The following is a 7,118-nucleotide window of genomic DNA, read 5'->3' on the forward strand; positions in this document are numbered from 1 at the left end:
TCCCCTGGTTACTCTCAGCCGTCAATCGTGACATCAACAAAATGAACAGGCTCGTCAACGAAGGGCTAACTCCATCCTTTAGCGAAAAATCGCAAAGGTCTGCACCTTTCAACGTTTGCTCAAGCTTAAGGTGGATAACGATAGAGAGCTTCTTTTTCAGGCGCACACTACCCAAACGTCATGCATATTCAAGGTAACAATACCGACCACCTGATACGCTTCTCATTGCTCAATCGGGAAACATGCCGCCTGTCTCAACACAATCCTTTCATGATCTGGATTCGCCCAGCTTAATTGTGGACTCCCCAAATCGTTACCTGATTGTTATGCTCTGATACTAAATGATACGACTAAACCATTAACGCCAAACTTTTTCGGCATAGGCACAACTATGTTCCACCCAGCCAACCCCTACTGTAGCAAGCTCCAAAAGATATGCAAGTAAGAAAACCTGCATGCTACACATAGAGCCCACATATCCCTAGATGGATCTAGTCCCCCAAATGTCATCATTTGAGGGCATCTCCTAAATGCATCATTTACCCCTCTCTTGGGATATCATTGAAATCATTTGCCCCTTGGCACATTTAATGCATTTAGACCCCTTAGCCTTAGATCCACCTAGTCTTGTGCCAGGTCACCCTCACCAAGGACCTTGACCTTGATTCCTTTTGATCATTTACGTGAAGCCCAAACAAATATAATACAAACATTGATCCTTTAAAGGAAAATGTCCACTGACTCTTCCGAGGTCATGTTACCTCAACTTGAGCGTAACAATCACTACCACGATGGTCGAAGCAGTCCATGAAACTTACATTCCCTGCGTGTGCATGCGCACACGCACTATGTGTTTTGGGGGACTGAAGTTGGGCAGCGAACTCTATTAGCTAGAGTGAATATCTACCAAGGAGAATGCTGTGTGATCCTCCCTTGCTTGCCAATGAAGGAAAATATGAGGTCTGTTTAGTTACACGTGAGAGCCTTTGAGGTCTCACCCAAGATATGCCAAGCCGCTATCATCTCCCAGGCTGATGATTCTGCATTTGATGATAGACTAAATAAACAATTAGAGGGAACTTATCGTCTAAGACCAGCTCTAATATAATCCCAGACAGCCAAGATTCGCTTAGTGACTAGCCATGATGGTCAAAGCAGTCCATGAAATGTACATTTCCTGGGTGTGCATGCGCGCACGCACTGTGTGTTTTGGGGGATGGAGGTTGGGCAGCGAACTCTATTAGCTACCAAATGAAGGAAATAAAATCTGAGGTCTGTCTAGATACATGTGAGAGCCTTTGAGGTCTCACCCAAGATATGCCAAGTGACTAGACCCGCTATCATCTCCCAGGCTGATGATTCTGCATTTGATGATAGACTAAATCAGCAATTAGAGGGAACTTACCGTCTAAGACCAGCTCTAATATAATCCAGGCAGCCAAGATCCGCTTAGTGATGACTAGACCCCCTATCATCTCCCAGGCTCTCATCGATTCAACATTTGATGATAGATTACATCAACAATCATCTCCGAGGCTCTCATCGATTCAACATTTGATGATAGATTACATCAACAATCAGAGGCATAGACCAACTCCAATAAGATCCAGGCTTTGCCTACAACTTTTCCGGCCTGAACTAGACCATCTATCTATTTTTGGATTGCCTACTCATAAACTAAGGTCAGTCTAGCATCTCTTCATCAATTGGCAGTACATGTATCCCTGCTCTTAGACAAGATGAGCGGTCTCTATGCAGGCTTTGTGAACATATCTAAACTAAGGTCAGTCTAGCATCTCTTCATCAGTTGACAGTACATGTATCCCTGTTCTCAGACAAGAGAAGAGGTCTCTACACAGGCGTTGTGAACATATGTTAGAGCAGGCGGTGGATGAGTTTAAGATACATTTTGAACTTGGCGATGCACAAAATGGAATTGCAGATCGATAAACTTGTTGAGATTGTGCTGCGGCCCATTTAACTCAGAAAATGCAATCATTGTTACCATCTGTACATGATGATAGGCAAAAATGCTAAGCTTCTGAATCAAAATATTGGGCACCCAAACATGCCGCAGTGGACGTGCTATTTTGCCTCAATGCTCCTCCAGTGGCTAGAACCACATATCCACTGGATCGACTTGCCATTGTTCCCACCCCAGAGAAAGCAGAGGGATTTTCCTACCCGACACCAAAGAGGCAAGTCAGGTTTTTTGTGAACCTTGCTGGTTATTGCTCAGTTACGCCAGAATCATGACCCCCTCTTCGAAAGGAATGGGAAGATTTCCAGTGGAATGGCAATTGTGACTAGTCTGAGTCTGCGTACGCACAGGAAGGATCATTTCCCTTTCGGTACAAGTTTCCTAAGCAGGCAGAATGCTTCAGCTAGCCCAGCTCCCTGGCACCCCCTGTGCATCATGAGATAAAGTGAAACTGTCGATTGCATTGGCCACATCTGGCCTGCAGCATACAAAAGCATATACGAGTGAGCCACTAGATTATGATTATATGGCAATCTCGCCATCTGAGCCCTCATCATGTGGAGGTGTCAATTTGTCAACTTGAATTAGGGTAGGGTGAAATGTTTCCAGCAGTCTTGATGTATCACCTTTGGCAAAGCTAGGTCTTCCATTTTGCCCAAGCAGTAAAGAATGGTCCTGAGTTGGAAATGTTAAAGCTTATCGTCGCTGGCACTGCATACTATGACCAGAACATCTACAACGAAGGAGCGCATGGAGAATGGTAATGTGAATACATCATGTGTGATCCATGGTGGTGTGTATGCTGCCGTAGAATGGGCACCATGGACAACTGAAAAGTAGGAGCAGTTTTTTGCAGTATCGCGATTTACCTGGAATGCAGAGGCGGTGGAAGTGATACACCAAGCTAAGAGGCTAAGGAGAGAGGGAGGCCGTACCTGAGTTTTGCAATGGGCGATCATAGAACGTTCTATCCCGCATGCGTTTTAGTTACAGGCTATCACGATTGAATACACATGGATCTGGTGCTGTGCGAGACAATGTGTTGTAGGTAGGAGGCCCGAAGCAGCAGATCCGTCCAAGTTGAGCTCGATTTGGAAGGGGGCCGCGCGAACGCGAGCCCCCACTGCCACAAATTATGACGTGCACTCTCCCCGTAGGGAGATGCTAGGGTACAGCCCGTCCGAAGTGCAATGGAGGGGCCGACCCTAGGCCATCGGCCTTCCTGATCACCGATCGACCCCGCCCAGGTAAGTATGTCTTACCGCTGTGCTGGAATCCCTTTAAGTAGGCTCCCGACCCCCCCATATCCCAACCTCTATATGGCCTTAAAACGCGTTTTTCCACGTGGCACAATTTGAGCCACCGCCCTAGCTACTCTATCAATAACTCCTCCATTGCTTGAGTGCAATCTTAGCCTTCTAAATTGCCTTCACTACCCTTCATCCCTTGAGTCCGACCCGTCAAAGGCTATAAGAACTTGTCAATGATACAATATGAGGTGAAGTGCATCACAAAGTAGGCACGCATATAACGACGCTAATTAGCCGGTTTCCTTATGACAATTTGAGGATATCGATTCAAGTAGTCCCACTCCAAAATTAATGTCCATGCTAGACACTTTCACTTCCGAAAATATTAAATATGAATGGCCCCTGGTTGTTGTATTGGGGTAGTCATTCAGGGATTCATAGGACGGATATAGAATCCAACTATGCATTCCTTCAATGGCATATATGTCCATACAATGTGGGTAATTATCTAGACATCTATTGAACCATATTCCCTCAATCCGCCGCCCAGAGTGGGGTCCTAGAGACAAATTTTCATTTTCTTTGTGCAAGATATTACTATTTCTAGAGAGGGAAACATACTCAAAGCTTGAAATGATTGACGCGTATTCTCGCCCTTGGTGTTTGTTACTTTTCTTTAAGTAATTCGACCCATGTCCATTACCACAATCGATATCGTACTTGTCCCATCTGTGCAAAAATTACAAAGATTTCATATTGGAAATTTTTGGAGAATGACTCCGGTAAAGGTCGTCGAGTCGTATTCTATAGGAGAAAATGGTTATAGAAGGAGATTCCCAATGGGAGATAGGGTTTCATGTTGTTAAGAGAATGTTGAAGAGGGAGGATTCATGTTGTCAAGTAATGAACTAAGGCAATTACTCGGTTTTCTTTTATATTTTTTGCAGGTTTTCTTTACTTTCTTTGCATCTTTAAGTAATAATTGGTTTTCTTTTGTATTCTATGGCCAACTTGAAGGTGTACTTTGTTCCTTTAGGTAATTGCTAATTGAATGTATAGCTTCCAAGGATGTACTCCTTTGATATAATTATCTTCATGCTATTTGGCAAGGCATCCCATGCGATGGAGGCCCTAACGATGGCAGCGCAGACAAGGGTTCTGTGTCTTCTTCTCCTGAAACTCACGTCTCGCCCCCCCACTCCCCGTCCCATCAGTCTTGCTCTTGTCAATAATCAGATAGACATCAACAGTGCATCAGATTCGGTCATGCAAGATCTAGATCATGATAAGCGCAATACCCCTCTCCCCCCCTTCACCCTTCACCTAGAGGAAAGTGACATTCTTCAACTCAAACAAGGTGGTAGAGAGGCGGACACTCTTCGTAAGTTTCTCTCTGAGTTCAAAACTGCTCCAACCAGTAATCTCCCTAATAACAACTAGAGTAAAGAAAAACCTCTTTTCGTCTCCTTCGCTACAAAGGATCAACGATCCAATGGAGTCCTCAAGTTTGCAATGCGCCAAGTCCCGAAAGGGAACCCCGTGCAGGAGCTGCCAAAGAGCACCTATGCTGGTGCTGTCAGTGGAGGAGGCAGAAGCCTTTTCAAGGCTCCGTCAATCAACCTAGGAACAACTCTCGCTACGAGCCACGAGAATCTTCAGTGGCACCCCGCCCTCCTCCATCTCAGAACCTGCAAAGTTCCCTTCCGCCATTGATCCAAACGCTCTAAAGGCTACAAAGCCTCTCAAAGGTAAGATTCCAACAGTCAAAGTACACAATGGACTTCTTAACAAAATGACAAAATGGCTCTGTTCATGCGCTGTTGTAGGATATATTCATGGCCCAAGGCCACCTGCACTTTTCCTAGAAGGTTGGGTCTATAACTTCTAGTCGCGTAAAGGCCTGGTTGTCACAACCATTCATTTTTCCTCGGGAACGGGTATATCATCTTCATCTTCAAAAAATCAGAGATGGCGATAGAAGTAGTGCAAAAAGGGACATGGACTATTAGAAATAAGCCTTTGTCAGTACAACTCTAGGAGCCCTCCTTTAGTCCCGATTCCCCGCCTCTGTCTAAGGCCCCCATATGGGTGGAATTTCCTGATTTACCATTATCTCTCTTTCCCCAAATTGAGACTCTCTGCACACCGCTTGGCCAGTTCCTCGATGTGGAAGCAAAAAAGGTTTATAATCCCCCGAGGTAACCCTCAAGCCTGTGTCCTAATGGACCTCGCTTGTGACCCTCATAGTGCCATTCGTATTCTAGATGGGGACGGAGTTGCGTTGATCCAAAAAGTTTTCTTCAAGAGCATTCCCAACTCTTGCTTCTCTGCAGTATGGGAGGGCACTTTACACTCAGACTCCTACTAAGCATCCGGTCCCTTCTCCTCCCATGGAATAGAAGGAGACTTAGAGCAAGGCCAAATTTTGAGAACCCAAGTGGTGAGATGGAAGGGAAAGCTAAAGAGGTTACTACTGAAAGGGAAGAATAGATGGAAGACACCTTAGGTGAGAAAGAATTTGTGGTAGCCACCCAAGACTTCGAGGCACAATTGGAGCAGGCAGAGCACGAGTCAGCTGACAAAGAGGGTCCTCCCTTCATAGTTGTTAAAGGCAGAAAAGCAACAAGGTTAGGGAAGGCAAAGGCTCAAGCGGCTAAGTTAAATGATTACGGAAAGGAACTCAATTCAATTGAAAGGGAGAAAAGGAGGATGTCAAGAGGCTTCGCTCTTTCTCCCCAGATAGATAGGATGTATAGCTCAAGAGACATCGCTGACGCAGCCTTGTGTACCAAGAGCTTAGCTCTTGCTTCTCTCCCCTTTTCGGACCACAAACCAATCCTAATCACTCTAGACAAAAGTCAGGGAAATGGAAGTAAATCTTGGTTCAAAGCAATTTTAAGTGAGTTAATGTGAATTAAGTGGACTAAGTGGAGCTAATGTAATGTTAATTAAGCTAATGTGAATTAAGTGGACTAAGTGGAGCTAATGTAATGGTAAGTGAGTTAATGTGAATTAAGTGGACAAAGTGGAGCTAACGTAATGTTAAGTGAGTTAATGTGAATTAAGTGGACTAAGTGGAGCTACGTGGTTTAAGTGAATAATGTGGAATCATGTAGCTTGATGTGGATTAAGTGCATAATGTGGATTACTTTAGTGAATGAAGTGGTTTAAGTGGTATAAGTGAATGACCTCGTTTAAGTGATATAAGTGAAGGAAGTGGTTTAAGTGGTATAAGCGGATTAGGTGGACAAGGTGGTTTAAGTGATTCAAGTGGACTACATGGTCTAAGTGGACTAAGTGATTTAAGTGGTTTCAGTGGATTAGGTGGACCTGTAAAGTTAATGCAAAAATGTTGAAATATATCGAGGTGAATCAATGCACATGATAGCTAGATCAACCCTTGCGACTTGAAAATATAAACTTCGATTGCGCATATTTGATTATTCTTTTCTTTTTTCTGATGTTGCCTTGAAAGTATTTGCAAGCCACAAGGTTGGCTCTAGCTATTATGTATACCAAATCATCCACAATCTCAATAATTACAACACAACAACATAACTTGTAGCCCACAAGGTTCTAGATTTCAAGTACAAAATGAGACGGGATGGATATGAGCATATGCACTCTTCCATTGCTTGACATATTCTCCCATCCATCCCCTCACATACAACATACCATCCTATATAATTAGAGCTTCATCCACCGCTTCCATGTACAACACAAGCCACATAAAGAATAGGTACTTTCCTCAAGGCTATCAAGAAGCGAGCGGATATCGCTAGGACTACCAGACGAGCAAAAATTAGAGATCAAATCAAGATTTTGGAGGACGCAACAATCCAAGGACAAGAAAGACTCAAAGAATTCAAAGGCACAGCCAGGATAGA

At 44.1% G+C, this 7,118-nt stretch overlaps 1 non-coding gene across 1 annotated transcript; it reads right to left on the reverse strand.

The window, feature by feature from the left end:
• Positions 1 to 3,076: 3,076 nt before the first annotated feature.
• LOC147886725 (U1 spliceosomal RNA) lies at positions 3,077 to 3,236 on the reverse strand. The gene has a single exon (XR_015543383.1). It is a non-coding gene; the product is annotated as a U1 spliceosomal RNA (small nuclear RNA).
• Positions 3,237 to 7,118: the final 3,882 nt, after the last annotated feature.

The sequence above is a fragment of the Dipteris shenzhenensis genome, chromosome 24, assembly GCF_047967505.1.
Source record: "Dipteris shenzhenensis isolate YYH24624 ecotype China chromosome 24, Dip_SZ_1.0, whole genome shotgun sequence".
Classification (NCBI taxonomy): Eukaryota; Viridiplantae; Streptophyta; class Polypodiopsida; order Gleicheniales; family Dipteridaceae; genus Dipteris; species Dipteris shenzhenensis.